Source organism: Mus caroli, unplaced genomic scaffold (genome assembly GCF_978045245.1).
Source record: "Mus caroli unplaced genomic scaffold, Mus_caroli_1 scaffold_1, whole genome shotgun sequence".
NCBI classification, from domain to species: domain Eukaryota; kingdom Metazoa; phylum Chordata; class Mammalia; order Rodentia; family Muridae; genus Mus; species Mus caroli.
The window spans coordinates 101609618-101627436 of record NW_028227256.1 but is presented as its reverse complement, the minus strand read 5'-3'; the positions used below and the strand labels follow the sequence as shown (position 1 = coordinate 101627436).

General features: G+C 38.7%; 1 protein-coding gene across 1 annotated transcript in view; it reads right to left on the bottom strand.

Moving 5' to 3' along the window:
- The window catches only part of Cdh20 (cadherin 20), a 236580-nt gene that overhangs the window by 197543 nt on the left and 21218 nt on the right, over nucleotides 1–17819 (bottom strand). The gene's annotated exons all lie outside the window — the stretch shown is intronic.

The following is a 17819-nucleotide window of genomic DNA, read 5'->3' as shown; positions in this document are numbered from 1 at the left end:
TCTTTGGTCCCATGTGCCAAGGCAAGGAGGCAGGTGTTGATATCTTGGGAATAGATAGGTTGAATCTTATAGGTTAGTGCTACTAGCTGTTGTCAGGTATGTTTTTCTTCCATCATAACCACTTCTTCATTAACGACTTTATCTTGTAATGAAGACTATGGAGAAACACAGTGTGCTTTGTAACATAGGATAACAGCTAGAGTTGTCCAAGTCTGTGTGGGCATGGCAGCAGAGGATACATAGAAAGTGTCTAGCTATCAGATGCCTTAGAATTTAGTGGAACCATAGTCTCCCAAAGAGAGATTCATTGCCTGAGATGTGATTAGAACTAACTTCTGCACTTACACAAACTCATTTAATGGGAATTGGGAGATGTAAGTTTAGAAAACACTGTGAAGGTCAGGAATATGAACTGCACACATAATGGCAGTTGATCGTTTTTGAAACAATTAAAGTGACACAACAAAACAAAATATTTAGATAAACCAAGTACTAGTGGGGGAGATAAAAGCAGGTAAGATAGCATATTGTGGTGGCATCATTTACCATGGGCCTATGACAGAGCTGGGGACCTCCAGGCTGAAATACTGAGGAATACCATCTGCAAAGCTTTGCTCTACAGGGCCAGATAGTAAATGCTTGAAAACTATGTGGATCCTCAGCCTCAGTCACTGTTACCCAGCAGCCATTGCAGTACAAGCCTAGAACCTCAGGCCATCTGTACGTAAATGACGAGCTCATGTTCCAATAAGCTGTTATGAACAATGACGTGTAAATTGCCTAGCATTTTTATTTTTACTGTAACAAGATATTATTTTGAATTTTTCCCCCAACCATTTTCAAAGACGAGGAATAGGGAGCAGATTTGAACGAAACATGTTATATGCATGCATAAAATTCCCAAGCAATAAAAAAGGCAGTAAGGAAAAGAAAAATGTGTAGAAGCTATGACAAATTTTCTAGTTCCTACAGAACAAAGCAGTGGGCCACAGCATTTAGTTGCTAGTCAAAATTAGAAATTCTTACTGGCGCAGATATAGCCTACTTCTGAACACTTACATATTAAAATTCTTGTTAATTTTATTCTAAAGCATGCTCCTTTTATTGAAAAAGTATTTTCAAATGAAAACCCAGTTGAACACTTGAATGCCTCTGGAGTCTCCGAGGATGTTTTTAGCACGAATATTCTTCCCCGTAAAAATAAATAACAATGAATGCTGGGAAGAGATTCTGAGAAACTTCTAGAGACCTAGTAAAGATCAACGAAATTTTATAGGACAGTGCCTATTAGTTTAAAACTGTTAATGAGTAAAGTATCTTTTCAGATTATCTTTATTCACACAAATGTTTACACATGCTCACTCACACACACACGCGCACACACACACATACACACACACACACACTTTTATTGAGTGCAAGTATCAAGCCTTTTGAAGGGTCTTTCCTCAGTGTGACTTTCAGCCTCAATATTTTTCAGAGATTGTTTGTCTAGTTGCAATTTTACTCCTGTAGGATTTTTAAGAACATGTGCCAAGGGGGAATTGCTAGGAGTGAAATCTGTTCTCTCAGGCTGTACCTTCTGCATGGCCACACCCTTGGCAGGTAGCAGCTTCTCTCCACATCAACCATCATAGCTCATTTGCAGTGCCCTGTATCTTTGTAGTGATAGAAAGGCATCCCATCAGGAAAGTGTAAGGCCAATAATTATATTTATCACAAATGTAGCCAGAGGTTATGAAAAGTCATTGCTTTCTAACTCCTAATGAGCTGCTTTTCTTTCAACTAGTTATTAGCCTTTCTTGAGACTAAAATCTCTGGGCAGCTGTCAGTCATTACTGCATAATGACACACAGGGCATGGGATTTCTTTTGGAAGGAAAAGAACCCTTTTTTTCTTTTTTCTTTTTTCCAGTTCTAGCAAATGTTCTTTCTGTTTCTAAGGCAATGCACATATTTATATCCATGCATGCAAATGGGTTACAAAACAGTTGTGACCTTATTTTCCTGAGTTCAACCTTCTCAATTCAGTAAATATTATGTTCTGATAATACGAACAATACGACCAAGGAAGACTGCAGTAGCAACTTTGCATACATAACAAAGTGCAGCCCAGGACAGATACCATATTATTATCATCAGTGGGGTTTTTGCCCCAGTTGGGATAGGAGTCAAAAGCAAGTTGAGCAGCACTAATGAAGAAATACTGGCCCTGGGCCTGGTTTCTCAGTTACAATACAAGGCTGTCTGATGAGTCTGAAGCACATGGTATAATTGATCATCTGCAGGTTCCTAACCCCTTTCCAAGCCCCTTTTCAAGAGAAGATAAGTGGCTGATTTAAAGAGTTTGTGAGTGAGGGTGAACACATGAATGCACATGCGCATGGATGCTAGAGTCAGCTTTAGCTTCTCTTCCCTAGGAAGCTGTCACCTTGTTTGCTGAGTGTGGTAGTTTGCAAGAACATGGTCCTGTAGGCACACAGGGAGTCATGCACTATCAGGATGTGTGGAATCGATGAAGTATGGCGTGGCTTTGTTGGAGGAAGTATGTCATTGTTACTTCCAGCTGCCTGCAGATCTAAATGTAGAACTCGTTCCTTCTCCAGCATCATGTCTGCCTGCCTGACACCAGGCTTTTCACCATGATGGTAATGGATGAAACCTCTGAAACTATAAGCCAATTCCACTGAAATGTTTTCCTTTATAAGAGATACCATGGTCATGGTGTCTCTTCACAGCAATAGAACCCTTAACTACACATTGATTTCACCTGAATGTTACCATGCTTCCCACAATGATGATAATGGACTAAACCTCTGAAATTGTAAGTCAGTCTCAAATAAAATCTTTTCCCTTAGATGTGTTTTGCAATATTTTATGGCTCCAAGCCTATGAAGGCCAGGGAGTGGAATCTGGTCGTTTGAGTAGGTATGGCCCTTGTATACTCATTTGTTTGAATTCTTGCCCCATGGGAATGGCACTAAGAGGGGGTGTGGCCTTGTTGGAATAGGTGTGGCCTTCTTAGAGGAAGTGTGTCACTGTGGGGATGGGCTTTGAGGTCTCCTATGCCCAAGCTCTGTCCAGTGTGGAATTTTATTCTCCTTCTGCTGCCTGTGGATCAAGACCTAGAACTCTCAGCTTCTCCAACACCAAGTCTTAGGATTACCATACCTGGCTTTATATGTGGGTGCTGGGGTATCAGATTCAGGTTCTCATGCGTGTGCTGCAAGCACATTACCAACTCAGCTACCCCCCCCCCCACAGGTTCTGGTATTGCTTTGTTCTTAAAATTCATTCTCAATTCAGAGCATCTGACCTGAGATCATAGCTCTATCAACAAAGATTTTCATTAAAAGTCTCCTTTGGCACTCAATAAAATAGATTTTATTGCTATCATAACTATTTTTGTGGTCTCTTGGCTCATCTAAGTTTCTTATAGTTTGAGAACATTCTATTGTGTTAGAATATTCTGGATGTGGTTTTCAAGTTAAAATTGGTCTGTTATTGGTTAATGACATTCTTCAAAAGAGATGATTTTGATGTTGTTTGTAATTAGAGGAGTCAATATCTCAAAGGAAAAGTTTATAGCCTTCTACCAAGAAAGTTTCACTTATAGAGGGTAAATAAGCTATAGATACATCTGGTGTGCAGCACAGTGGCTACAGGCGAGGCAAACTGGCTAAGTGGGTAGACCCTAAACTCTTAATAGCACATACACATACATTCCACATACGTACACTACACACACACTCCATATACACATAGACACACAGACACACACACACACACACACTCTACACACACACATTCTACACATATACACACACACATGAGCATTACACACACACAAGGACATTCACAGTGTAACAATTGTGTGAACTAATGGATAGACTGTTGTGAGTGATGATCAAGCAATATACATTAAAGATATACAATTTGTACTTACTAAAAGAAAAAAATGCTCATATTAGAAAAGCAACATGGTAATTATAAAAAAAATACATTTATGAAAACTACCCTGTATTCTGCCTCTATTAGAAGTGAATCACACATGTACCACTTTCAGAAGAGCCACCATGTGGAGAAGAGCAGGGTAGGCAGCAAGTGTCCTGTCAACTTTGGAGGAGTGTCACCAGAAACAAACACACCAGGCTCAATAGGAAAGCCTGTCTTTTCAGATGTTTTTTTTTTTTTTTTTTTTTTTTTTTTTTTGTGCAGAGGACATAAGTGAATATCACCAGAGGAAGCATCGATGAGAACAGAAATCCTACTTAGGAAGGATGAGAATTAAAAGAAACTCTTGAAAATGGAAGCATCAGCATGTTCCCCTCCCAATGCATTGCCTGAAACCATGGGATTCAGCACATAGCTCTTGCATTCCAGCTGGTACAATCTTTGTTTATTTACCTTGGAGAATTTTGTGCATGTATTCAATGAAACATGATCATTTCTGCCCCTTATTTGCCCTCCCAATCTCTGTAACTCCAGGTCATGTTATCCTCCCAACTTGTTTTTTGTTTTGTTTTGTTTTTTTCTTTTAATAACCCATTAAGTGCTTTTACTGCTACCCATATGTGCATGCATATATAGCTATACTCTGGAGCATAGGAAACATACCAGTAGTCATAGTCTCAAAAAGAAAGATTACTCCTCCCGTAGCAGCTCCCACTGCTGATAGCGCCTCAGTAAGGGGTGGGAGCCTGGAGAGCACCTGTTCCATCTATTCTGGGACTGTAGCTGGTTTCATTTTATGCAGAACATGTGCAAGTAACCACAGCTGCTATGTGTTCATGTTTGAGATAGCCCTGCCATGTCTATAATAATGTATTTCAAAGTACTCTGCCCCATCCTTACATCTTCTGCCTCTTCTTTGCCCATGTTCTTCGAGCTGTGGTTTTTGTGTAGAGGAAGTTACATAGATATGCCATTTAGAGCTGAACTTGAGTTTCTTCTTAGTATTTTCAAAAGATGGGTAATTCCAAAGATGATACGCAATATTGTGCTTATATTGTGTATTATATATTCCTATTAAAGTATAGCTTCAATTAAAAGGGTTAGAAATCTATAGGGTCCAGATTCTTCCAAGCTCTGGAAGCAGCAAAGAGAAATCATAGCAACCTGAGTTTTTCTTCTAGTTCTGTAATAACAGGTGATTTGATCCTGGGTCAAAAATACAGAGCCTCTTGCTGAGCCTCTTCCTTCTTGCTTCCTGGAGTCATCTGGAGTGTGCATCACCATGTAACACTGTTTCTAGAGAGCAAATGGTGCTGTTTCTCTTCATTTCAATCCAGACAAAATGATGGTTCCTGCAGAATTTTCCCAGGTCCTAGGAATGATTTGTATTTTATCACTTTTAGAAAAATTAATACACATATAACTTAGAAAAGATGCTTCTATGAGAGTTACCAAAGCAAGTCTGCCCTGTCAATCTTTGGACAGAAAGCAGCTTGGTATTGCTTAGTACCAGTCTTGGGCACCTTGTTAGGTCTCTTAATGAGGAGGAGGAAGGCAAACTGCAATAGAGGAATTCAGCTTGACTGGCCCTTGCTGATCTTGAAAGTAGAAGGGAGTCATGACCCCTGGAATGCCAGCAGCTTCAGCTTCAAGAGACCAGAAACACAAGAATCCAAGGGTTCTCTCATAGAACTCTCCAGAAACAGAGTCCACTGATCACTAAGGCTTAGGCTAGTTAGACCTGTGCTTTGCATTTTGGAACTGCACATCTGTAAGTTGATAACATTTTGTTGGTTCAAGGTGTGAAGGAGGAAATGTTACAGCAGCTCCAGGACATTCATGTCACCAGTGAGCTTGATTTCTTTTACCATGAAACTGTATTTCCTTAAGAATCTGCCTAGTTTTCCTTTGTGCTGGTTTTATCTCTTTTGGATTCAAAGCTTTTCAGGCTCAGGATGGCTTCCTCTGTCTCTATTGTAAAGTACATGCAAAACAGTTTTAAAGGCTCTTAGAGAGCTTCTTCTCTTCTGGCTTTCTTAAGAATTTCAGTCTCTTTTAGGGTGCACCCTTGCTCAACATAAGAGGAAACGTTTGAAAAACTGCGCACTTTCCCCAAAAGACCAGTGAAGCCCTTTATGCTAAAGCACACAATGCGCCCATTTTCTTAGTCCTCCTTTCTCTCTGAAATGACTTTGCAATCTTGAAACTCTTAAGTCCCAAGAGAGAGGGCCATTAGTTTAATAAGAATTAGTGACCAATTTTACCTTTTTGAGCCCTAATGTATTCACTTTCTCTTCCCACAGCCTCAGATACAATGCCAGAGCTTTTTATGGTAACTTCATTGCATAAAAATAACACTTAATAGATGATAGGCCTGTAAGAACACAGCCATGCAGGGAGAGACTGCTTCTTATAATCTCTGCTCTGTTTCACTATTGGAGATAAAATTAAACAAGAGAATTAGGGAAAGATGCATGTCTGTGTGTGTGCCTGTCTATGCATCTGTGTTTTATGTGTGGGAACTATTTGCAAGCCTTCAAATTTTTTCTTGACTAATTTGTATAATTAATGAGTTTCAATTATAATTAAGACATGCCTGAAAGCTCAGATGGTGGCTACTCATCACAGATTAACTTCACATTAATAAGTAAGAAATGCATATCACATCAGGTTTGTAACTGACATTAGTTGCTGTTCTGTAAAAAGGAAAAATGTGTAAAAACAGAAGCATTTGTGGGAACGTCCAGTTTTCTAGTGAATATCTTAGGGGATAATATTAAACTCTTAAAACAGACATTGATTTTAATGTCCTTAACTCTATAACATGTAATTTGATAATGTCTAAGGAATTTAAAAATGGTTAAAGTTGCTGTGAGAAGGCAGGCACTCATGCTGTCTAGCTTTCAAATGCTCCCTCAGTATTTGCAGTACTTACCACAAATACTGTCCACACTAATGATGTTGGTTTAGTGTCCTTGCTCCATACCAAACGGCAGAATGTGAGTTTATTTTTCTCTGGCCCCTGACATTTACACAAGAAATGAATTGTATGTAGGATAAGAGCATTCTGAAGGCCAGTTTTAAAAGTAAATGAGATTTGAGAGTTTAATATTACAGATAATTAATAAAGACCTCAGAATAATGTGCATTCACCAGTGGTCATTAAACATATTCTATTAGGTAATGAATGTCAAAGCCAGGGATGTGAGGTGTGCAAAACTCTAAGGACTGATTTTTAAAAACTTAAGAACTAAAAAATATAATAATGATAATAATAATAATAATAATAATAATCATACTGAAATATTTACCTATGAAGTTTAAAACACTTTAGAACTACTTTGCACATGCATCCTTAAAGGTCAAGTCTATTTTGCCAGCAGAAAGACTTGTGACCCCAGTGTAACCTAGTGATCCCAGCCTCCAGTGCCATGCTGAACAGTGACACTTATGCCTTCAGTAGCTTAAAGTCTGTTGAAAACTGAACACCAGAGCCGTTTACCTGCACAAGGACTCATCTCTAGGGACTTAGAAAACTTGCCTGACACTGGGCATTCTTATGGTTGGGACATAGGAGTTTCCAGCTGTCTGATGAGTCATCTCACTAGACATAATTGATAAAGAATTAAGCTTTTAAAGGAATGGGAAGGTTCTTTGCATTCCTAGTTGTGGATTTTTCAATGGTCATTAAAACTCCTATTTTTATTCACCACTTTTTGTTCCACTTAAAAACTTATTAATATACAGAAGTATCTCGAGGTGAAAAGTAGGATTTAGGATTTTCCTGTTTCTCCAGAATATAAGAAATATCTAAAACTCAAAACCTTGAAATAAGACTTTAAACCCCACAGCATCTGGAACTGTGACATACAGAAGGAAGGCTTCCACTCTTAATCATATCCAATGGCACTCGGTGAGAAAGCCTAGTTTGGTAATGGAGGCACCTAATGATGTCCAGCCTCCTCCTGGAGAGAATGTTTTGAAGCCACCCTGGCCAGTAGCCAGATCCATGCTTCATGTTCTACAAATCATGTCAGCCATCTTTTTCTGTGGGATGCAAAGCAGAAACAAGTGGCACCCACCTCTAAGAAACAGAGCTCAGGGCCGAGGATCAGACCTTGGAGACCCTGGATTGGCAGGCAGGAGAGGGAAAGAATGAGTCCTAGATGTGGGTTTAGGGTGGTAAGGTGAGTCTAAAATACTGAAACAGCATAGGCTTTTCCAGGTTAAAGAAATGGGCTTTAAAATAAACAGTTGCAGATTCTGTATGCTGTAAAACCTGAACTTCGCTTAGGTATTTAGACAACCATTCTACAAAGAATTCTGTAAAGACAGCTCAGCCATAGTTCCCCTGATAATTTATTATGATTTATAACTTAAGGAAGTGTAATTAATGTGCAGCACCTGTAGAGATGGTCATCTCATGGTCCTATATGTATATGATAATGTATATGTACATGTATTTATGGGTGTATATACACACACATAAAACACACACACATATATGTATACATACTTATACACACATATGTATATATATACATATACATATACATATACATACATATATACATATCCTTAAGAAATTCATGAAAGAAACAGAAAAGATAAGAAGAAAAAGCACTGGACCAGTGGGCGAGTATCTATCTGTCCTGGCTCTAACAATCATGATTATTCATAATTTTAGATTTCTATTTTTTTACTTGCAGTGCAGGAAACAGGTATGTGAGCTTCTGATATACAAAGTAAAAGGAATTTTAAATACTACCTTGAATCTTTACCTAGAAGAATGTGAAATGCATTTATTGCTATGTTGTCACTTAACTTCTCTGCAATTTCACTTTCTAAGCTCGGAAGGCAGGAGAAAAGCAGGAAGGTGGGCTTATGGGCCCTGTGCCTAAGTCTGCCTCACACTTGCTGTATGGCTGTGAAAGTCTCATTCACAATCCCTGGAGAGGAAAATTCCCCTATAAAATAGACATTGAATTATCAGCAGGTTGCTATAAGGCAAAGACAATGTTGGGAATACAAGGCACACCACAACTGTCTGTAAAAAGACAAATGGCATCTTATCATCTTTGGTGATGGACAGGCTAGCTGTATTTTCTATTTTATTATGTTCTAATAATTTTGTAAGATAGAATAAAAACGACTTGCTAATAAACTTAAATAAAAACTACATCCACTTAAAATTCACTTTTAGATTTAATAGACAAACTATTTCTCGGTTAGATTGCTGTAAACATTGCTAAATATGCCTTTTCTGTACTCGGCTGTTTAGGACCAGAGACTGGCAGGCATACAAATGACTTCTCATGGCTCCAGTGCTCCCATTGCCACCATTGGCCAGCAAAGACTTCGAATCATCCTACTCAGCCGTTCTCTCTCTCTGTCTCTCTCTGTCTCTGTCTCTCTCTGTCTCTGTCTCTCTCTGTCTCTCTCTCTCTGTCTCTCTGTCTCTCTGTCTCTCTCTCTGTCTCTCTCTCTCTCTCTCTCCACATACAATTCCAGATGTTGTTTGATTTAGATGGTCATTCATAAATAAAAAACAATTCAATTGAACAACCAATAATAGGAAAACAAATTACTATCAATTTTCTAGAAAGGCAACCCATTCCCTTGTTTAAGGTGCTTCTCCATGATGCTCTGTTAGGTGTGAGTGGGGGGCATGTCCTAGAGTGATCACCATTTTTCCTTTGCTCTGTTATCACCATACCACATGGCACAACACAGCCAGGGCAAGCCAAGGAGAAGAGCCTGTGGGACTTGCTGTTCACATGGACTCATTTTCATCCTGTTGCTCTCTGTGAAGGGATGTCTAGATGCTTGCATAGAAGCTCAATGACAGTCATATCCTTAAGGAAGGAGATCACGTGAGCCTGTACATCAACTACTGAGGCAAAATCATGGTGGTTTCTGCACTGCTAATTACCAGAGTTCAAGCAGCATATGATTTCTATGTATCATATCTAAAACAGCAAGAGGAAGTGGTAAGTCTGCAACTTGCATGGTCTGGGATGCAACTTCTGGAAATTTCTGTCTTCCATCCTGATTTACTTACTCATCCTTTGGAAGGAAGCCAAGGGGAGTGGGACTTGCCCTGTTTGGGGTCTTTTTCCTGACTGAGCCTGGAGGCAGGGCTCTGTTTCCTTGAATTGTTACATTGTAATTATAGGGTAATTTCTTTTTCATTGTTTATATTTTCTTATTTTCATTAGCATATAAAGTTGAGGGTTTGATTTGTGGACTTTTCACCTGTCCATTTTTAAAGCTCCTCCCATATGTTGTGGTGCACACATCCCTGGTTATATCTTTCCCCTTGGTTAGTCTTCTTTCCTCCTCCACGATACATGTGTTTGTTTCCCTTCTTCCCCCACCCACTTTTATACTCTTTTCTTCTTCTCACCATCCCCTTTCTAGTTTCATGTCTCATACCCTCACTCACACGTACCAACCTCACAGTCTAGGATCCACACATGACAGAGAAAAGTCTTTGTCCTCTTGGGTCTGGGGTATCTCACTTAATGTAACAATGGCCAAGATCCACCCATTGTTTCTGGGAACATTCTTGTTGATTTTGTTCTGTGATTGTACTCTGTGTCCACAGGCAGAGCATCAGTGTGGTGGGCTTGGCACAGCCTCCCTGCTTTATGAACCTTTGCTCTCCTCTTCAGGTCCCTCTTCTGGTTCCCTTTTTAATGCTCTTTAGTTTGGGGCTTACACACCACTTGTGAAACTGGGTATTTCTTGGGCAGGGTTGTTTCTTTTGTGTTGTATTCCATCTTTAAATATTTAGTGAACAAGCATTCCATCCATTCATTTTTCCTTCTCCTATTAGGTTTTAGGAATAGGGAATTGTTAAAGCATGAGCTATGCCCCTTCCTTTTACTCACTGAAAAATTTGGAGCACTTTTTGTCAAAATGGAACCTACAGATCATCTACAACAAAACCACCCACAGAACTCATAGAAGTGGTTCTCTGGTTTCATGTGCCATCTCTATAATGTCAGATGTCAGAGAATCCCTAGATAGACTTCTAGTCAATACAGACACTCTTCATTTACATAGATGAAATTCTAGTGGAAAGAAACAAAATGCTTTTTTGAAATGGTTTCTGGTCATTAGCACATACTGAAGTATGACAACTTCTGTTTCTTTAGGACATTGCTAATAATGACCAATAGTGACCAAGCAGTGTGTTTTTACTAAGGGATGCCTGTCTGTGTCAGTCTTCACAGGAACAGAATGCACACTGATGTTAAACAGAGGGCAGGAGCACCTAGGCCCAGCCTTTTGTATGGAGTAGGAGTTGACACAGGAGGAAAAGGATAGATGATTCCTAACCACTAGTTCCTAAACCCAGGTTAGCAAGACAAATTTTGAGTCACTTCTAAGAAACATTCATTTTTTCCATAGATGGTTAACCCTCCTTAATATATTCAAGTACTGTCTTCTCTTTAGAAAGAGTCTCCACGAATGGAGAAATTCTCTACTTTTCTCTGATCTGTACCAAGCCCCAGGCTTAGAAAGAAAGACATGCATTATTTGGCAGTGTTTTCACTTCTATTTCACTCAACTAATTGATCCTTCCCAGCCTCAGTAGTGAAGCCACAGTGAAAGGAAAAAATGAATTTTTAGAAACTTGGTCATGAAAATGTTTTCATTTAGGTCCAAGAAGGAAACTGAAAAAGATTTTTAAGCTTACCACATTTTTTCCTCTTCTGTTCTTATTTTTTTTTCTGTTCTATGTCTCTGTCCTTATAGCCATAAAAAGGCATATAAAGGGAAGATTTGTAGCAAAAACTCTTACAAGAAGGCTTACACATAGTAAATGGTAACTCTCTAGGATGAGAACAATTGAATCCCTGTATCATTTCTGCAAAGTGCATTGTGAATGATGCAAAACATTGGTTAGAATAATTATACCACATACCACATTTGAATAAAAAACAGACAGTAAAAAAATTACATGCAAAGATGTGGAGATGTGTCTATTGTAGAACATGAAAACTAAAGGTTACAATTGTTCATTTCAAGAAGTGACTAAAAATGTTTGTGCGAAGTACCAAATGTGCACTCTTACATTTTAAAAGTTACAAGAATATAGAAACAGTTCTGAACACAAAGAGCCATTATGAAAAACGTGAAAACAATGTTGATTCTTACAATTATTTGAGTCAATGAAAAGCAGAGGTTTACAAATGACGAAGGAAACAAAGGTTCAATAGATGTTTAACTCCTTAACTACATTTTCTGAAACACATTTTACGATTAAAACAAAACAAAACAAAAGAACCCTTTAAAACAGCCAGCTGAAACATATAAGAATTTGAGAAAACATAAAATGTCGCTGGAAAATTGAAATAGCACCAGCACTGTGCTTTGATTCATTTCAAAGTAGGAATGTAGTAGTGAGAAGAGACGAGTTGGCAGCTCAGGATAGACCAGAAAGCCCACAGATCCATTTATTAGGTCAGAGGTGTGAACTACTCACTTAGCACCTGAGCTGGCTGGGTACAGCAAGCCCTGCCTGTAGCTCTGAAGGACAGGAAGTCTCCTGGAAAGAAGGTGTGTACTAGCAGAGGACCGGTTGGGGGTTTAAGAAGCAGATACATTAAAAGCAGCACGTGTCAGATATCAAGAAATGCTATTTAAAATCAAAGGTAACAGACTAAAAGATGGAATGCCCGGGAATTCAGCTCAGCTGTCAAGTACTTGCCTACAGGGATAAGGCTCCAGGTTTGCCCACTGTACCATAACCAAAACAAAGAACAGCTACAAAGCATGAAAAAAATAAAAGAAGGAAAGAAAGGATCAGAAGGAAGAAAGAAAAAAGAAGGAAAAAAGAAAAGAAGTTGGGGTGGGAGAAAGGAACAATTGGAACTTGAAGTAGGAACACATGCCAGCAAGATAGATCAGGAATCTGTCCTGTTGCCCATAGGAGGTGACCTGTGCAATATCCTGTAAGTAGGAGGCCTGTGGAAGAGGGATGGATTTGAGGAAGACAAGTCTGAGAGGAAGGAATGGCACTAGGGTCAGGAGGCAGGAATGACAACTGTGTATTTTAGAACCAGAAGCTAGGATGGATGAATATGAGGAAGAGAGATGGAATCAATAGGAAAGGCTGGCTATGAAATTCATTGGTTCCCTGTCTTGTTTATCTCCCCTCTCTTTATAGAAGCCTGAATCTGTGGGTAGAGGTAATTACTAAGCTTAGAAAAGACCCAAAGACTAAAACCAACACTTGATTTTATTTTGTTGCAATAGTCTAATGATATTTTTCTAGGCAATGATAGGAAGGCTCCTGGGTACACATTTGAGGAAAACAGTTATTTTCATGACTGTAAAACACATCCAACAGTCCCATGATATATTCGTTCCTTGCCTTTTCTCTGTCTTCCTGTCCGGAATATTGACACACTGCTTGGAGATAAAGCAGCCATTTTGTAACTATAGGGACAAAAGCCACATGGAAAGCCTCACAGAGAGCATTTGGTGTCTTAATAGCTGGAGCTGTACCAGCCCTGTACTGCCAGCCTCTAGACTTTTTGATAAAGGAGAAAAAAATAGGCCTCTTGTTTAGTGATGGTGAATTTAAATATTCTCCTTTTTTGTGTGTGGTGATATGCATGCCTTGTAGATGGATTTTAATTCTAGAAGCTAAAAATGGAAGTGGTCAGGGTCTGTCATGAAGGTTTATTTTCTGAGATAATGATTTCTGCTTGTATTCTAATTGCAACAGGAAGACATTAACAGGTTTCAAGCAAAAGGCTGATATAACCTTGCTTTTTCTAGGAGAATAGCCTGGCCACTGTGTGTAATTAGACAGCATGGAGACAGGATGGAAGCAGAGAGAACAATTAGAAGGCTGTTGTGAGAAAGGATGTGGCTTTCCCTCCATCTGATCTTCTACAAGCATTTTGGTAGAGTTAGCTCTCTGATATTTGGTATTAAAATAGTGCTATTTGGCAGGAATTCAGGTAAATTTCTAAGTGTCTACTAAAGCAGGATTCAGGACTTCTCTAAAGCCAACACTTCCAGGCCATGGCCACAGCAGTCAGATTGTTGACATTTGTGTGCAGATGATTCAATGATGGTGAGAGTTAATTGGTGGTTTTCTTTTCTGTATCCTTGCCTGATTTAGCCTATCCATACCACAGTAAGAGTCTCCTTTCACCTCAGTTTCCCTTTCTAGTTTCCTTTGCTACACACTGTGAAAACATTGGCCAGAGCTGTCAGCTCAACTACTTGTAGGCCACCCGCTGTTAGGACCATCCTAATAGGAACCAAAAGACTTGAAAATTGAATATTGGGGTTTTGTACTATCTGGGAACTGTTATTACCTTGGAATTAAAATGGGAATTAGAGGAAAATGATGCTATCCTACTAGTTATTGACTAGTAAGTTGTCTCTCTCTATGTATATAGGATATAGAAGAAAATAATTTCTCAAGGTATAATACAACTGTTATTTTAGTACAGGACCAGGAAAAGTAATAGTTTGAGGATTCTGAGGAGATGGCTCATATAAGGATTTGTATTAAGATACCCAGCACCCATGTAAAAATCCGGACATGGTGTCAGACACCTACAACTCCAGTGCTGGTAATCAAATATAGGTGGGTCTCTGAAGCTTGCTGGCAGCCAACATAGTTGAATCAGTGAGCTCCTGACTCAAAAACAAGGTTGAGACAATTGAGAAAGATACCTGGCCCCATATCCATATCTACACATGTACATACAAACACAATACACAAATGTACATATCACACATGCATGAACATACACACACACACACAAAGAAGTAATGATTTTATATAAATTATACTTCCCTTACAAGTGACTAGTATTAATGTATAATTTGTAGGTTTAGCTAAGGACAATGTGCAATCTGTGTGCAAGAAACAAAATACTCATATACCCTGCTTTACACTGTGGAGAAACAATGATGGCAGAAAAAAAGGTTTTGGTTAAAATTGGTGATTGTATTTATCAGGTTTTCACCTCACTATCACCTAAAAATTCAAGCAACCAAACAAAAACCTCTGAGTGTTGTTCTCTATACAATGAAGTAAGAAGTTCTAAATTGGAAACAGCTAATGGATACCTGTGCTCTGATTACAAAGATGAATGGATGGGGCAGTGACTATCAGGATGGGAACTGTGCACCCGGAATCATGTACCCTAAGCACATGCAGAAGGCAGTAGGCTATCTGGAGGCCAGACTGGCTTTCTTCATGTGTGTGAAGAGCTCTTGAACAAAAGTGATGAGAGCTACTCTGTGTTAGACAATAAAGTTGGATTTGGAGTCATTTCCTAAGGCTGGGAGCTTCTAGGGATGGAATGCAAAGCATGTAAAACCATTAAATGTCTTTGATCTCCTATATACTTTAATGTTACATGTTACATGTTACCAAAATTTTATGCTCTCATATTTTGAGACTTCAGTGGTTGGTTAAAATGGAGTTAGACTTTATTTTGTCAAGGAAGAATGTTAAACATGTCTCCCATTCAAACTATCTCCTATTGTTATTTTCATCTGAGACAAGAAAATTTATCTTAACATTCTCTGGCATATACCTACAAGACAGGAAAGACAGAACTGTAAAATAGCAAATAACCCATTTCAGTGAACAGAGTAGCAAACCTTTCTTCACTCCTAGCTTTATGTTCATGTCCAAATGGTGCAAACTACATGATTCTGAGAATTTAATCTCCTCCTCTTCTAGGCTGACTACCACTACTGCATGATTACATTTAAGCTGAAAAAAAAAAAGTAACAACAATTAGAATTTGTTTAACTCTCATAGGCAGGTAATATAGTCCCAGCATCTAAGGCATTTGTTATAAATTAAATTTCCATCAAAAAAAATATTATTGCTAAAATGCTCTCATGGTAAGCTCTCAGGAACTCAACAGAATGGTTACAGAAATGTGCTGGTGGTCCAGGTACAGAACTCTCTATAATAGGTATAACAAATGTCATTTACAAAGCCTCCAGAAATAGTAAAAAGGGAGAAGTAGCAAACACAAATAGTTATCATAGAGGGGAAAACTTTCTGCGTCTTTATTATCCTAAATCATGAGGCTCCATTGATGCATATTTTATCACAGGACTCTTACCATATGTGATCTGAAGTTTCTGAGCGTATCCCCAGGGACCACTGTTGCTGAAATAGATAATCAAGAATTCTTTTTATGCTCCTCTCAACACCGGTGCTGTTCAGATTGAAATTAGCATCTTTTACAATGAAATACCAGTTGCTGTCACAAACTGACATGACAGCTGGAAAAAGAGGCCTGTTTATCCTGTTCTTCATGTCTTTGGTTCATTATGGTTTATTAAGATGTGTACTGTAAGTTCCTGAATGAAGAGACATTGAGATTTTGCATAGTGATTATCATTTGAATAGAGTTCTTGTGAAGACTCTTTTCTCCAAGGAGGGTGGGAAGCAATGAAGGTCAGAGATCAAAACCACTCTTATATTAAGAGGCTCCTAGAAACCTTCAATTATTCTCTTAAAATATGTCTTATAAGATGGGTTTTCTAACTATGTCTCCCATATATATGCATTTACAAGAGACAATCATGACTCCATATGAACTATCTATGCACTTACAGCCTTCTGCATGTTATCTCATGACATGATGCTTGGACATTAGTCCTGTGACATGAGAGGTAATTCTGTATTAAAGCAAGAGTTCAAGACACTTGTGCAGAGTCACATGGCTTGCACAAGGACTCATGTGTTCCAAATGTGCTGTTTTCTCTACCTCATGTACTACCTAAAAAGATGGCTTTTTAGAAGTTCAATTTTTTTTCAGTTATTTCATGGGGGTGGGGTAGATGAAGTATAGAGTCAAAATCCTATTTTCCAATAACATTCGTAACCAACACTTATTGTGCACATACTCTTATTGTGTTGGGGAGGGCAGAAAATGCTTTTATAGATGATAAAGTGTCATTCCTTTGGTTCTAGCATTGTTAATTTTACTTTTCAAATGCCTGAACTCGCTCTAAGAGATGAAGTAATCTCTCCAGGAGTATAAGGATAGGGCCTGAGGTTTTCAGCTAACCAGACTCTAACATTAGAGGGATAAATCCCTACTCTTGAAGCTCATCCTCAAATTCAAGAGTGACATCCATATCAATAGAGGTGACTCCTGACAGTAGTGGTATTTATCAGGCTTTATTTGAAGCAGCACCTTCTGTGCCTGGATCCAGAGAAAGTGTGGCTAGCTAGGGCAGAAGTCTGTATCTTTGTGTCTTCCATCTTTTCTAAATGAGTCTGCATTTCATCTTTTGTTGTTGTTAAGCTAGAATGCAGATTTTATTTAGTGTTTTGTCTCCTCTTGTGCCCAGTGCCACAAAACAAAGATAATTGATTTAAATTGATAATTGACTATGTGTGGAGGATTTGCTCTGCCAAAGGGAATGAATAAGCCCAGAGAATAGGGAAGGAGTTAGTCCTCTATCAGTGGATATATCAGGGAATTTCTTTGCATCCCTTAGCCCCTTTATACTGGGTCAAATTCTGGGTAGCCACTCCAGTCTTTCATGGGGTCTCAGCTGTGAGAATCCTAGAAACTCTTCAAACTGAATATGGTTATGTTTGCAGGAGTAAGGGAGAGAAAGATTGTTTTGGGTCATGGCTAAGTCTTAGGATAGTCCTATCAGAGCCAAAGGTAACTTTTTAGAATATTGTAGGAATTAAATAACATCTGGGTTTTTATTATTCAGTGTATTATCATCTCCTATGTCGAGTGCCACAAAATAAAGATAACTGATGTAAATTGCTAATTGATGACCTGTATCAGAGCTTGAAAGATATTTGTCTTCCTCCTCTTTCTTAGCACTTAGGAAGGA